The 16,958-nt window shown below is 38.0% G+C and overlaps 1 protein-coding gene across 13 annotated transcripts in view; it reads right to left on the bottom strand.

The window, feature by feature from the left end:
• The window catches only part of Cd36l1 (CD36 molecule like 1), a 95,480-nt gene extending 80,192 nt beyond the window's left edge, over window positions 1–15,288 (bottom strand). For 2 of the 13 annotated variants that reach the window (XM_087658562.1, XM_087658561.1), the window contains exon 1: window positions 15,259–15,288. The gene's annotated coding sequence lies outside the window, so the exon portion shown is untranslated. Of the gene's footprint in view, window positions 1–11,422; window positions 11,695–12,781; window positions 12,890–13,859; window positions 14,068–14,113; window positions 14,170–15,074; window positions 15,233–15,258 lie in introns of those variants that run through there. The other 11 variants (XM_087658560.1, XM_087658558.1, XM_087658568.1 and 8 more) reach the window with 8 other exon arrangements.
• Window positions 15,289–16,958: the final 1,670 nt, after the last annotated feature.

Here is a 16,958-nt window from a genome sequence, read left to right as displayed (position 1 = left end):
TTATTCCTTTATTTATTCACTTTATATCCCACTCACTGACCCCCTCCCAGTTACCTGCTCCCACCATCCTTCTCCTCATCACCTCCTCCTCCTCTGAGCAGGTTGTGGCCCTTCTGAGTATCCCACCATCCTGGTACTTCAAATCTCTGTGAGGCTAGACACATCATCTCCCACTGAGGCCAGACAAGGCAGCCCAGCTAGAAGAATATGTCCCATAGACAGGTAACAGCTTTTGGGATAGCCCCCATTCCAGTTGTTAAGGACCCACATGAAGACAAAACTGCACATGTGGTACATATGTGTGGGGAGGGCTAAATCCAGCCCATGCATGTTCTTTGGTTGGTGGTTCAGTCTCTGAGAGCCCAAGGGTCCAGGTTAGTTGACTCTGTTGGTCCTCAAGTGGAGCTCCCATACCCCTAGAGACCACAATCCTTCCTCCTGTGCTAGAAGTTACAGAGAGTTAAAGATCATGCTTCCTGGTTCTGTAATGAGAGCAACAAGAAGCCACCATCACAGGGTCTAACTAATGTCTGATTTCTTCTGTCTTCTGACTACACTCATTGTTGACCCACAATTTATAAGGGATTTTCCTACACACAAGCAATCAAGCGATCCTACAAAAGACAGTTTACTATCCCCTAGTCTAGTTCAGTCTGACACAATTGAAAGTGAAGAAAATATCAAATAAATCTGGATTTAATTTTGGGCAGTTGATTTAAGTGATTAAAAAGTCACCAGTTCTGGTTTATATTATTGCTGGATTGTTATAGCTAACCAGTGTCTTATTCTTCCACTGGCTTTTCTGGTGCTGACACTTGCACACCAGTCATGGTGACAATGGTTTCATAAGTTGCATCTAACATCTTGTGGGGTGCTCTTGTCCATTAGAAATGACTGATGCCCTGCTTGGGTCTGAGAAAGTACAATATGGACAGGTGTCTAATGGTTGGAACTCCAACCATTAGAGTACTTTAGAGCTTCCATTTTCTGAGTAAGTTTCCCGTGAAAGCTATGAAGTTTGATCATATGCACAGAGACACCCTACATTATTTTTCCTTGCCTTCTTGAACAATCTTGGTGCTTTGTCTTACAAACACCTCTAAACACTTCTTTATGGAAATGGAGAGTTCTTTTTCTATGACTACTTGGTGAATAAACCCCCTTTCACGTACTTAGCATTTCAGTGAGTGATGCATTAAGAGATGGGCAGAATCCTAACTTTGGGACCACTACCTACATGGAGATGGTCCCATACTCTTTATAATGAAAGCTCCATCTTCAAGACACACATCCTTCTAAGCTTTACATGCTACGCTTTACATACCAGTTCACAGCCATGGGAACCTTTTCTTGCTATGTTTTTCACTTACCGGTTATAAACTGGATTAACAGTGTGAATTTGATTAATTTGCTAGACTAGATGAGAGAACTCAGAGAAATGCTCACCACAGTGGCTAGCTTATAAGGAAGGATATAACACATGGCATGAATGAAGAAACCCAGAGATGGAAATATATAAGAAGACTTTCCATGTCGTGCTATTTTTAGGTCACTTCCCAAGTGCAATTGTATAGAGACTCCTCAAATACATTGACTTATGCTTTGTGGAGACATTTGGATGGACCTAACTGCGTGAATATATGCTGAAGAGAATGCTAACAGACCAATAAAACACAGGCTCTGGTACAAATTCTCCTGGAAGACAAACGCAGCATCTCCTGGAAAGGAGGAGAGTCTTATCACCTACTGTCAGTTAGACAAGGGCAGAGAAGTTTTTAAGGCCAACATGGGCACAGAAAAGTGAGGCAAGATTATAATTCTTGTGCCTTATCTTGATGCAGAGGAGTTCTAGTTTATATGGTGTGTGTTAGAGGCAGAGTTATCAATGAAGACAACATACACAAATGAAAATGCTTATATCTAAATGTCTTAATTTAGTCACGAAGATTAAAATTCCTTTTCTCATGAAGAAAGTTTCAAATTTCCCATATCTTGGTTTCCCAAACCTTAAACACAGGATACTCACACGTTCATTTTCAAAGGAGATGCTGAAGTTAGAGAATTTATTTGAGGTCATGAAACGATTGTGCTGAAGAAATACCTTTGACTTCAAAGACAGCCCATACCACATATATGCAAGCTATATCTTTGAAAATAGCCATTGGGGAAACATCATAAATTTTTATAAAGCAATTTTGTAAAGCTTTTAGAGAGAGAATTATAAAAAGGAAAGAAAATGTTCAATTTCACATTAAGAAGAAAGAAATCTCTGAAGAAACAGGCAGCAGAATTCAGAGAAAAGAAAACAGTCTTTAAAAGATTCTGGGTTTGATGAGAGCAGATAAGACTATAAAGTAATGAATTTGTCTCAATTCATGAGCACACATTTTCTAGTAACACTAAAGGAAGAAAAGACATTAGGGGCGGAATGTGTAGTTTCAAAAGCAGGAAGGGAGTGACACATTTGGAAAACTGACAAGAAGGAGCAAAATGAGTGCTGACCAGAACTCTGTGTGCCTTGTGCAATATTCTAAGGAGTTTGAACTTTATGCTGAAAGCAGAATAGCACTATTAAGTAATTCTAAGTAAAGAAACCCAACAGGATACGAGTTTGTAATTTTAAAGGGGATATGAAAAAGAGAAGATAGGGAAGATTATTCACCCAGAAGGATTAATGCAATAACCCCAAAACCACATTAGGTCCTGAACTGAAACATGTAGGTAGTTTTAAAGAGTACATTGGGCTTAGTCGAGACAGAGTATGGATTCCCTGGGAACATGCTCCATGTTCATCCTGACAGCAGAGAGAGCTGTAAAATCAAGAGGCACACTTCCAGCCCCCTTATCATATGTATGAGACATGCTTTTCCTAACTACTTCTGAGGACACTTTGAGACATAACATCCAGGATAGAGAAATAAAGAGGCAGTGGGAACTGGATAAGCAATGAAGCAACAGTCTCAGGAAAAGCAGATAAAACACTGACGGTCAAAACAAATGGAGGTTTTAGCACTAACCAGCTCTGCTTGGAATGACAGACAGTATAGAGCTAACATGCAGCCGTGGTAATAAAAGGTGACTAAAATTTCAGCTAGTGTTATGACATGAACAGTACCCCAATTCTTCCATTTTCTCAGTTTGGGTAGGAGGCTCAATCCAGGGATAGATTTTGCTAAAAAGAAAAGGTTAACTTCTGCGTGTTGCAGAACAGGGGCAGTAGCTTAGTATCTCAAATATAACTTAAGACCAAGGGGATTGAATGGGAGATAGTTAAGGTAAGAGTCAGTAGAAAAAGTGAAGAGACAGAGTCCCTGTCCAAGGCCAGAGACCATTAAAGAGGGGAAATGCATCTTTTCCTTTACATCATCTGGGGTCTAGAAATAGATTCAAACCTTCTCCAACTTCCCAAAGGCGAAGAAGCAAATGATATTACATAAACTCCTAGCTTCAGAGCAAATGTTTAGACCATCTTATTAGACAAAGGGTATACGATACATAAATATATCATGATTATTCAAACATATAGGATGAAATAGGAAGAGATATAGGAGAATGAAAGCAAACCAAGTGCTACAGAAGGAGATTCTCCAAGAAATGTCCAGGTCATTCCCGTTGAAAACCGCTATAATGATTGAAGAAAGTGACTGTTAAGACACTGGCAAATGAAGAGCAGACAAAAGCAAGGAAAGTTACGTAGTTATTTGAAAGTACTTAAGGTATTTAAAAGCTCAACCATAGAGCTAATTCCACAATGGAAATTATTATTTTTTTTCCTAGTTCAAGTAACTCTCAATTATAAAACAAGGCATACAGAATAAACTTTGATACCAGGAAAATTTGCATATTTTATCATAGTAACATTACAGACAGTAATATTAACCAATGGATATGTATAAATAATAAATATATGTAAATCCGGTGCTGAAGAAAAAGAACTCCAAGAGTAGTATGTTATTTTCCCAAATCGCTAATACAACTTTATGCTTATTTGTGATAAAGATTTTATACTAACGAAATGTCAACTCAATAATCAACACATGATTCCTTAGTATTAGAACAATCAGAGTAAAGCATGAAAAGGGCAATTATGGGCTGTGTTAGATATAAATAAACCCATGGCCTGAGCATCTTGAACATTTAAAACTATTTGGTCTATACATGGTATGCCAAAAAACACCAACAAAACACATGCACACAAGGGCTCACACACACCCATATCCCCCAACGCACACACATATGAAACTCTAGAAGTCACCAGTTTGTATTTATATAATTATGTAAATGTGTGACACAATAAAAATCAAACAAAAAGAAAACATATATTTGAGAGAGAGTTAGAGGCAGTAGGATAGCTTAGAGAGAGAAAAGATAAGGGACACTAAGGGAGAAGAAAGGGAAGGATGTAAATACATTTTACTTTTTTAAAGTCATAATAAGCAGGTAATATTGTAAGATCATAATACCAGTATTGTAATCAGTAAATAGCTATTTTAGGTTTTATGAAATAGAGTCATATGCTTGACTTGAAAGCAGCACTTGGACTACCACCCAGTCAGAGGGTAAAACTTGAAAGGAAAGAATGAACATTTTATTTGTTTAAATGTTATCATCAAGAAAATAAAGGGCAAACTATGAAGTTCAAATAAAATAGATTTTGATAGAATACAATAAATATAGAAGTAGGGAGCAAAATATGGTTTCTTCTGTAGCTTTTTAATTATACTGTTAACCACTGTGTGTGTCTTAAAGTTATATAGTGGCTGATCATCTCTCATGCTTCTTAACCACCACACTCATAGCAAAACAGTGACTTTCCCATTGAAATACCCAGTGTGTTTTGTCTATCTTATGGGCGAGGGAGGAAATTAGGAAAGGAACTTTGTTGGAATCTTATTCTAAACTTGTAGAAATTGTGTTATACGTACAGATTTCATAAAGTAAGTTTGCAGAGTGTTAGGAAAAACAGCCAATTTGTTGGAGCTGATCAAGGCCTATCAGTAGACATGGTCTGGCATTCACAACTAGACTTTCATGTTCTTTAGATAATAACTCTCTGAGAGCATAATGGATAAATACTAAAGGAAGTCCTCTACAATCATGTGTGAACACAGGGAAATTTTGAGCGTCTAAGCCACAGAAACCACACTGTGTAGCAACTGCTTCCTTATCAATTACAGCTTTAGCATCATTCTAGCCTCCCATCTGACTAGAAAAGATTAACACAAACATAAATTGCCTTATCTCACCTTCTACTTCAGCTGCCCAGCTTTATATTCCTTCCCAAATCTACCAACCACAATTAAATTCTATCAATTTTTTTTTTAATTTCAGAGCTTCTGTTATTTGAATGTTAATGGAACCCAAAAGTTCATGTGCTGTAAACATTGTCAGTGTTCCAGTCTGGACATCTGAGAGGTGGCTGAGACATGAGGGCCCTAAATTCATGAATGGATTAACCCATTCATGCATTCATAATTCAAAGGGATATTGTGAAGGGATAGAAACTTTAGAAGAGAGAATTAGTAAGAAGCAGGGAACTGGTTTCCCCTTCTCCCTTTTCCATGCCTCTTTCTCTCCATATTTGCTCTAACAAATTAACTTTTTTTTTCAAATTCACTTTACATCCTGATCCAGAACTTCATTCCTCCTCTCTTCCCAGTCCCATGCGCTTACAAATTCCTCCCCTTCCTCACCCCTTTGAGTACCACCCCATGGTGCGCTTCTATAATGCTCTGCCTCACTACCATTGCAGAAATAATGGAAACATTTTACACCATCATTTCCCCTTTAACTTGATATGCTCTGGTTGTTTGTTTGTTTGTTTGTTTTTGTTTTACAGTGATAGAAAACATCACTCGACACAACCTCTCACTGGGTCACCCTCACTGCCACATGCTATATCTTACCTCCTTGTAACAGCTAAACAAGTTGATCCACAGATGTTTTCTGATAGCAAAGACAGGGGCAGTGATAGGTGTGCTTCACTCCAAATGCTCTGATATGCGTGAGAATTCTCAAGAAATCTAAATGCACCTTCTAAGAAGGAAAACCATGGGCTAAGAGGAAGAGTAGTATTAAGAAGTCATTGGGAGCTGACCAGGAGGTCACCGGGAGAGAGAGGTTACCTACCAGGGACCATGTAGCACCTTAGAACTTTATCAGAGTTGTGTTTCCAAAGAAGGCCAAGAACTGTTCATCTATATCAGCAAGATAACACTCAGGAGAGAAATCCTGGCCACAACATTACAATATTCTGTTATTCATAGAAATGTCCATCAGGAGAGTATAATATGGTTTGAGAAGAAAATATCCTTCCAGCTCACCGCAAGCAAACTCATAATAATGAATTTTGAATAGCATTTAAAGATGAAATAGACAGACTCCACAGTTAGAAAAAAATAAAATCTTAAAACGACCTATGTGGCAATAAACACAGGCACAACTTTCTGTTTCTTAAAGCAACAGGTACAATAACTGTTACATTATAATTATAATGAAGATTTTAAAGCTGGCATCGTGAGTGCTGAGTTCAGTACTCCAATGTTCAGTGGTTTTTGAGAAATAGTATACTCAGCCTAACCCAGTTTAATCCACTGTTAAATCAAGCTGTGTATTCTCACTGCCCTGTGTCCTATATTTGTTTTCCAATTCCTAATAGCGTGGAAACATTTAAAATTAACTCAGACTCAGCGTGGCTCTCCCTGTGTGATGCATGTCCTTCCCTAATCTTATCTTGCCCTCAACCCTTTGCCTACATAGCAAGCACCTGCTGACGAGTCATGCCTGCAACTGAAACCATGTTCCAATATATCTCTCCTCACTGACAGATTAACACCAAGCACACAGACAAATACCATTTCAAAATCATCAGATCTTTTATCTTTTTTAATTAATATTTTTATTTACTCTGACGATTTCATAGACACATGCAATGTATCCTTATTATGCACAGCCATAATTCCCAAGAGACACTCATCAATCTGTCTCCCCCACTTTAAAATGCCCCATGTTTTAAATTATTCTCTTTTTAATTAATAAATTTATTTTTATTGGATATTTTATGTATTTACATTTCAAATGTTATCCTATTTTCCCCTCTCCCATCCTTCCTCCCCCTCCCTCTGCTTCTATGAAGATGCTCCCATTTCCACCTATCTACTCCCACCTCAACACCCTGTCATTCCCCTATACTGGGGAAATGAGCCTTCATAGGACCAAGGGCTTTTCCTCCTATTGATGACAGACGATGCTACCCTCTGCTACATATGAGGCTAGAGCTATGGGTCCCACCTTGTGTACTCTTTGGTTGGTGGTTTAGTCCCTGGGAGCTTTGGGAGGTGTGGTTGGTTGATTCTGAGGCTCTTATCTTGCCTTTGAAGGTAGTTCTTGTTCAAATCAGCAGCATATGTGTGAACTTGACACTCCTGTCGTTGCTTGGAATATGCTTTTTATTTTCCTTTTCTAAAATAATATCGTTTATTATTTATCATTTTATGAGTATGAGGGTTTTGCCTGTATATATGCCTAAACAATATGTAAGTGTGTGGTGCTCAAACAGGCTAGACTAAGGCACTGGATCCCCTGAAATTATAGTAGCAGACAGTTGTGAGCAGCCATGTAGATGCTGGCAATTAATCCCTGGTCCTCTGGAAGTGCAACAAGGACTCTAAACCGGTAACTCATCTCTCCAGTCCCTGAATTATTACTTTTTAAAGATACAATCTCCTTCTGATCTTTACACTCAAACTCCATGACAATCTGCCTGTCTCAGCCTTCCCAGTGCTGTGATTATGGAAATTAGACACCTCATTCAGAGAATTCCAGATGCAAGTAAGCACAAGCCTGGGATCTTCCCCAAGTAGACCACGGGTAACTTGAAGAGTATTTGAAGGGTATACCCCTACACCATTGATTGAACTAGAATGTGACTGTATAGAGAATGAATTCCAGAGAGAAATGAGGGAGGTGTTGTGGAACAATTGGTGGAGGGAGCCTGACATGGAGGGCTATGGAAAGCAAGTCCAGGGTGGAGTGGGGTGTGGTAGAAGACAAAGGATTTTTCAAAGAGAAGAATAGAAAACATACATCAAGAGACTGTACAATAGGAGAAGCATGACTTTGGTAAGGTTTATTATGATGTATGAGTTTTAGAAGTTCAAACCACCAAGAAAATGGGCATCAAAGACAACTTGGGCTACGTAACAGCATCCAGGATTGCAAATTTCCTTCAGTGAAGAGGTTTCATTCTATGATATTTAAGTCAAAGACTAGAACAGCCATTGAACAGAAACAGTTGGAGGTAAGGCCAGAGCGAGCTGCTAAAGAATCTAGGAAGGAAGGAAGGCTTCAGAAATATGAACAAGTCACGGAACACCAAGACAGTGAAATTTGTAGCTGGGCCATGACAAGCCATTAGCTGGTTGGGGGAACTCTCCCAGGCTTGAGACTGAGCAACAAGATTAAAGGAGGTACCCGTGACACTGAGGAAAAGTTAGGAGAAAACTCTGAGTTAATACTGACTGAGTTTAAAGGGAACACATGTTTTATACATGCAGAGTCCTGGCTTAGTCTTTCAATCTCTCTGTTTAATCATTTAAAATAGTCTGGATCACCAACCAGGCAGCATACACCAGTTGAGATGAGGTCTCCAACACATATACAGCAGAGGACTCCCAGGTCTGGGCTCAGTCAGAGAAGATGTACCCAACCCTCAAGAGACTGGAAGACCCAGGAAATTTAGACGTCTGATGGGGGATGGGTGAAGTGGGGACATCCTCATGAAGACAGGGGTGGTAGCAGGGAGGAGGTATGGGATGTGGAATAGTCAGAGATTAGACTGGGAGGAGAGTAAAATCTAGACTAAAAAAGTAAATAAATAAGTAAGTAAATAAATAAATAAATAATAAAATCATTAATGTTTATAAGTATACATGAAGAAATCAGTGATACATCTGAAATATGCAATTGTCAGGTAAAGTTTTAATTGAATTTATGATAGGTTTGTTTTTAACACTTTGAAATAAAAAGGCTTACATAAAATAGCATTAATATTTGGTACTTTTAAATCAATGTAAAAATTGTACTTAGGTTGTTAGATCAATTAATACATGAAAGTCAATATATATATCTACACTAACTCACTAATTTTCTAGAATTACCCTATAACATTTATTGTCCAGATTTATAATACAGAAGCAGATTCACAAAGGTGTTTACTAACTTGCCCAAATTCACAGACCCCAAGGACTTTGGAAGGTCTCAGATTATGTTTATATAAAATGTTAATAAAAAGGGGGTACTTTAATCAATCATTTATAATGATTTTCATTAAATACTTATCATTTGCATAATCATTATCAGACTCCATTGTGACTATCCAAAGTGAGTAAATAAGCATATTTTATCTATTTATTTACAATATAAGAATTTACAGAGTATATTTTATATGCAGATGTTTTTCTGATGCCTAGGACAGATTAGGTACAAGGTATACAGATTTAGGGGGCTATTTCTCATCTGTTTTTAATGGAAGCATTGTCACCATGAAATTGGAGAATGGCAAGCATGTATATTGAAAGAACATACAGTTTTAAGTTGACCTGCAGCATGCCAGCAGCATCTGAAACTCAAACACTAGACATAGAGATACCTGAGTAGAACATTTAGAAAGTGGTTAGAGCTTAAGATGCAGATCAAACAATGATCTTGAATAAGTTCCCTTAGGAGATGAGTTAGTGTGAAGAGATAGGCCCAGATAATGTGAAAACTGGAAAGGGGATGACAATCTCCCCACAGTGAGCACTTAAAATGTCTATTAGTCCTAGTTCATTGCAAAAGTCAGTAGACATTGATTTATAACTGTGTGCAGAATCATTCCTACTACCACTATTTGATGAATTTGTAGGAAAGCAAAATGTAAGCATTACAGAAGAGTTGGAAGTAGATTTCTATCTCTAAGTCTTATAAAACAAACCAAGATTTGTTTCTGCACCATGGAAATAACAACTAAGCCTTCTCTTTCAATGAAAGACCATTCAGATTGGTTGAATTGCTTTTGTTTACTCTACAGAACTTCTGCTTCAGAAATGCTCCCTGTTACTATGTACAGAAACTGTGCATGGGAGATTTGAGAAGACAAAATTCATCGTGGACACTCAAAAGGAATATTAATGGTTTAGGGAAGAAAATAGGATGATTATGGTCAAGTATTTTATTTTTACCCTCCAGTACAAAGATTTTCTTTTGCCTTGCTTATCCTTCGGCTTCCTGGTGTTGGTTGATAAAACAATGTTTCCAACAACACCGTCATAAGCTGCAAGGCAAGGATGCTATACACAAAAGCATAGAAGACAGAAGGAATAAACTTAGTGTTGTCTTCCAGTGGAGTTACAAGGAAACCAAGAAAGAAAATAAGAAATAGACGGTAGTTGGGGATCTTTCACTAGTCAGCCACAGCTACTGCACCCAGAAAAAATGTTGAAGAGAATGTGGCCAAGCCAGAAAGACCATTGATTATACAAACGGTGGTCACTTATAAAATAAAAGCAAGAAAAGTCACAACCAGACATGAGAAAAAGCAGTGAATTCCCAAGAATATCTTTTGATAGACAGTAGGAAAGAGTGATTTCAGTGTTTTCATTGATTTTAACTTTAGAAAGGTACAGATAACAAAAGGAGTCTATAGAAAACTGACCACAGAAGAAAATTGTCTATGTCTTACATGCAAGGGGAGAAAAAGGACCCAGACATTGCTGGCCTAATGAATGAACTTGTGGACAGAACCAATGGAGAATGTTCAGTAACTATGAGTTGCCAATAACAAGCACATAAAATTTGTAGAGCATTTTTCTAGTAAATCGTGAGCTAATTTTGATTGGATGCAAAAATGAAAATAAATGAATAAATGTCTATAAAATCAGAAAGACAGAGAGAGAGAGAGAGAGAGAGAGAGAGAGAGAGAGAGAGAGAGAGAGAGAGCCAGCGAGCAAGCACCTATGACCAAGGGTACTGAGATAAGTAATTCTCTAATGACAACTAACTCCATATTTTATTCAACAATATTTCACAGATCTCTGTACTTTATGGATAGCGTACATATATACTTTTCAAAGACTATGAAACATGAGATCGAAGAACCTCATTCTTAAATTATTCAAACAATTAATTTATTCTAACCAGTCATGGTCCTCAGCGAACATTTCAGATTCGAAAAACTTTACTTACAGTTTGAAATGAGAAAGAATCTATTTAGTGGGTGCTGCTTCCTGAAATACTGCTGATTCCAGCAAGTGAGGCTGCAAAGGCCTTAATGAGACTATGATTTCAGCCAGAAGCACCTATTCTGAAAAACACTGTACATCTCAGAATGCGTGTGCACACAAGTCTCATGACACAGAACACAGACTTAGTCAACACTGCTTACCTTCCATTGTCCAATGAAGTCCTCTAGCATTGTAAAAGGAAGCCACACATTTGATCAGGATGGGGAGCAAACGACTCTGCCCCCATCCTCATTTATGCTGCTCTCTTAAGGACCTCTATTGCTTGTTTGAATCCTTATTCTGTCAGCGGCTTATTCCAATGTCTATAGGAACAGTACAGGAAAACTGTGCAGATGCTTTCTATGTCTTCATTATTAATGTTTTGGTTTTGTTTATCAGTTACATCAGAAGGTCTTAGTCTATATTAGCAAAGCTGAGGATTTATGAAAAGATACTGCTCAGTTATAAGGGGCTGAGAGAATCTAGCAATAGTCTACGTTGCCTAGAAAAGACACCATACAACTCATTTAGTGAATAGGTAAGTCTAAAAGACAGTAATCCAATCCTGCTACTTTATGCTTCACTCTCAAAAATCGCATCTTAGAAAGAAGGGTTTACTCACTTGATGTTCAAGGTTCTAAATCATGGAACTACTGTATCAAAAGCTGATTTTATTACATCATTTCTCAGCTTCTCAGAACCAGAGGAAGCAGGTGCCCTTTAGGATGGCATTGACTGCAGCCCAAATAGATAAGCACAAACTTTCCAGAAAGGACAAAACTGGTATCTAAGTGAATTGTAGACAAATTGAAACTATCTTAATGAAATCACATTTTAAACATGATAGGATGATTATTAGTCTATTTTGTGGCGATGGCAGTTTTCTTTTGTCTAGACAGAGACTCATTCTGTATTCCAGGATATGTGACCTGTTAGATTGGTTGCCTCAGCCTACAGATCAGTGAGTTTATGGGAGGGCAAAGAACATGTCCTCTGTGCCTTAGTATTCTATGCCCCAAAATTTTGAATTTACTACAAAAATTAGAAAGTATAAAATTCATACTTGAACTTTTCGAAGACAATAAATAAGAATAATAAAAAATGCCGAAAGTTGTCCTCATCACACTTTTAAACCTTAGAAGCACTGAAGGGCAAAGCAGTGTACTTCTAGAAGGTCATGCCCTGGTCCTTGGTGAGTGCAGCCAAGTTGTCTCATATGTCCCTTCCATTGCCAGTTTTTTGTCATTTCTTCATTCATATGGTAGTGCTTCTGTGACAAAGGTCTCTGGGCACATCACATATTTAACCATTTACAAAGCACCTAACTTAAATGCTATCTCATTTTGCACGTGGTCTATTTGTAAAGGACACAAACTAGAGTTCACCCTATTCTGCTCTTTTAGGAAAAGCTTATGGGAGCTGAGGTATAACTCACTTGGTAGAGCAGATTACTTAGCATGTGTGCATGAATCCCAGGTTTTGATGTGCACCATCTCATAAAGGGAATTGTGAGCCCATACCTGAAATCGCAGCAATTGGGAGGCAGGGAAAGGGAATTAGCAGTTCCATGTCCTCCAACTACATAATGAGTAGTAGCCATAATCAGCCAGCCTGGCATATATGAGACTCTGTCTCAAAACAAACAACAAATATATGCTAGAATCCATAGGAGACTGTTAGCCCCTCATACATGCCTCCAGTTTCTTAGCTACTTCCTGTCTTTCTACACAAAACAAATGATTTATTACTCTTCACTGAACTTACAATTCCTTCTACATTCCTGTGTCCTTAGAGTTTTAGACCATTTCCTGTTTTTCACTAACTGTTCATAAGAGAAAGAATTTCAAGGACTAAACAGTTCGTTACCCAGTTGTAAAAAGTAATGCACACCACAGTTTCCCTGCAAACAATACTATCATAAAGAATCACAGTAACTCACAAACACGTTTCTCTCCGTTTACAGAAAGTTGTGGTCCTTAATGCCCTTTCCCTTTTGTTCAAAATTGATTATTTTCTGACATAATGCATCCTGATTATGGTTTCTACATCCACTACTCTTTCCTACTCCCCCCCTCCTTCCCAAACCCACTCCCTTTCTGTCTCTTTAGAAAACAAGCAGGATTCTAAGAGATAATAATATAATATCATAATTCACATAGTACAAAAGATAAAACAAAAAGTAACACATTGGAATTGGACAGAACAAACCAACAGACGGAAAGAGTCAAAGAGAGGCCACCAGAAACAGAGGCCAACGCATTCACGTTGTCAGGAACCTCATACAAATGCTAATGTAGAAGCCATAGAAGACATGATTTATATATAAAGGAACTAGTGCAGACCCTCGATTTACAGAAATTCTTAATTTTAAATTCTGTAACTTTTCCTATTCAACAGAAATAACTATGAAGATAAATTTATAGACACTAGTAATGATTAAATTTTTAAGTATTCGTCTTGATGAAGAGTTGCCTCCAGAAGCACAAGGAACCTCAGTCACTGCTGTCACTTGCTGAATTGCCAGCCCCACACTTCCCTGTGGCCCTAACTTTACAGCACTTGAAATAGCCTCTCCCACCCCCAACAAGAACAAACAACCTTTGGAGACCTGGAGCATGTCATTCTGTTTTTCTTCCCAGGAGAAGTTGTTTTGCTATCCTCCAGTGCTTGATTTCTTTTCTAAACTATCAGATCAGTCCACTGTAAAGCTGGTGTTCCCCTTTCCTGAAAGCTCCAGTTTCATATAATTAGTGCTTCTGGAGTACATCACTTAGAGAGATTTCTCGCTCCCCCCTGACAGGCTCACAGGAGTCTCACAGATCCACAAATCCACTTGTATTGTTTGGCTTCACCTGAGAAGAAGGCAGGTGGCTTGTTTGTCTCCATGTGATCCAGATTCCCTCCAACCAGTGAGGGACACAGATATATACCCTTTTATAATAATCAGCCAGCAGTAAGCAATCATGGCACACAACCGTTCTCCAGAGACAAAAAGCCAGTGACCTTTTCCCAGTCAAGAAACGTATCTAATTCAGACCCAAGGTTTGCAAAATAGAGTTGAGAGTCAGAATGATCTGCCATTTTTACACTAGCAGCTATTCAATCCATAAGTAAGAACACTTTTGAGTTCACTTCATGGAAAGTTGCTACTTTAGAATTGCTTATATGGCTGTCCATGAAACACACCTGCAGAAAAATATCTGCTATATAATCAAACCTGCCTTCCACTGACCCACAAAAGACATATCTGGGGGACAACGGTCAATGTAAGTTATGTGATCATCAATGATTAATGTCTTTCCCATTCTTTCTAGAAGCTAACTAGCTAAGAGTACAAGTTGTTCTTTTTTATTAATGCACTAAGTCAGGAGTGACCCAAAGCCAGAAAACACTTTCAGAGCTTGTAAACAAAGTCTATATATACCTTTCTCTGATTTTTAAGAACGATTTTTTGTAACCTTCAAGAAAATATGCAAAGTCTAATTCGTGGTTTTAGAGTAATATACCCAAAATATTAATGTTCTAGAAGGCCTAAAACATAAACACATTACAATAAGATATGAAATAGGATTTAGTCATGAAACATAAAATTTGAAAATATAAAATACATAAAATTCAAGGACAAATGTGTTTCCACAAATTCTCAAAGAAAAAAAATGAAATTCCCAAAAGAAATCTTAGAGAACAAATTAGAAGACTTGGCAATGTAAAAATTAGGACTCAAAATAAACTGTCCCTATGTCCTTAACTGCAAGCAAATAAACTTCTTAAGAGAAGTATTGCACATTAATTATTATACCAGACAGCACAAACCTCAGAAAGTTCACACAATTAATTCATAGATAACAGGATATCAACTACAAAGACACAGACAGCTACGCTCCTAAATAAAAATTCTGCTCACCAAGTTCTAGAAGAACTTGCTTGTTGCCCAGTCACAGGACCGTAAGATTGGCTTCAGAGAGACTGTTGAAGGAGACACAGAAAGTAAACATACCATTTCCACAGCGGAGCAGCTGAGAATTCTGGGAGGAGGCCACGGGGTCTCAACCATTCATTTATCTTCTCGGTTATCCTGACATCTGACAGCCATTGACATCCTGAGCATTCCAACACTTCAGACCCACGCCTACTAGGAGATAAATATAGGTCTCTGCTACCTGAGCCAAATGAAATGAAAGCTGACATGAAAAAAAAAAATCACCTTCGTTTTGTACCTCAGTTGAGGAAAACAAAACCCTTAATCCTCTTCCTGCTGAAACCCTGTTATGTTCCTTAAGAAAGAGTTGCGGTGCTTATGCAATAGAGAAATTCAAAATGATCTGAGAATAATAGTCAGTCTGCTTCTCTTCTGATTATCCTTCCTTTGATAGAGATAGTCTTGGGTTTTTTTCTTGATCAAGTGTAAAAGCAGCATAACAGTTCAATTCACTTTCGTCAACAAAAAGGGTTTTGCTCCAGCCACTTGGAGAAGCTATTACACACCAGTCCCTAAAATGTGAATGTTTACACTGTAAGCTTAGTATGTTTTCCCCTGTTTTCAGTCAGTTTGGTCATTCTTTTTTAACTCAATTAATGAGGCAGAATGTGCCACTCATGGCTGTGGTGGTTACTTTTGAATTACTGTTATTTAATAATCTTTTGAATGTTTGTTTTCAGCAGTTGGGTTTAGTATTTCTGGTAGGTACACGAATTAAAGCCTGAACTTCAATCCGAATAAAATCTGTGATTAAAGTTAAACTCTGGTGAAGTAAGGGTAGGTATTCTATCAATACATCACTAGCTTGGTAAATAATCCATGTACTGGGAATTTCTCCACAGGTAAACACACTAATCAGAGAGGCCAAGAAAGCGTAAGACATTCAGACAGAAACACTGCTCTGATTCTTTTTAGATGGTATATTTTCATTTAACAATTCCGTTTTAGAAAGGTCTAGAGGGGCACTCAGTAGAAAGAGAGCACATAGAGTTCCATGTTTTATACGAAACTCTGCTGTAACCAATAGTACTTACCATCCGCTTGGTCAAATCATTACAAACAATACTCTCACACTATTTTAGCTGCAGTTCCCATGTGCAGAGACATCCACCTCCTTAGCATTTCTCTGTGTGTGAGGGACAATCAATTTTTGTTTCCTTATCCCAAACGAGCCTTTCGATCAACTTATTGGTTATAAGGCCATTCTACAGTAAAGAAAATTAACTTAGAATTATAAATATGGACAGTACTAAGAAAGGACTTCACATGCATGTCTAAACCATGCAGCTTTGACTGGACCGGAGTTGCAGGTTCTCCATCAATTTCACCTGCTTTGGTATCTTTTTAATCTATTTATTTTTGTGTAAGCAAACTTAGGGAAAGCATAGAAATCCGCCCCCCACCCCTAAAGAATTGCTCAGAAACCAGCAAAGCTCCAGAAGCATTGTGTCTGAGCAAACACAAAAAAGACAAGCATTCATCTCCAGCTGTAGAGAGGTCTTTGCCATCCCCTATATTTGTGTGTCAAGTTCCTCCAGACAACTTGTTTAAGACTCACACTTAAACCTAGTGGAGTATTTCTGGGTAGCAGCACCCCAAAAGCAATCTGAGTTCTAATAGGTGTCAGACTGGAAGGGTAGGCAAGCGAAAGTTATTTCAGCAGCTGGCTTTCTTTCTCAATACCAAGAAGGTCTTTTTATGTGAGCTTTGAAGCATAT

This window comes from Rattus norvegicus, chromosome 4 (genome assembly GCF_021556685.1).
Source record: "Rattus norvegicus strain SHRSP/BbbUtx chromosome 4, alternate assembly SHRSP_T2T, whole genome shotgun sequence".
NCBI classification, from domain to species: Eukaryota; Metazoa; Chordata; class Mammalia; order Rodentia; family Muridae; genus Rattus; species Rattus norvegicus.
This window is presented reverse-complemented; position numbering and strand designations above follow the sequence as displayed.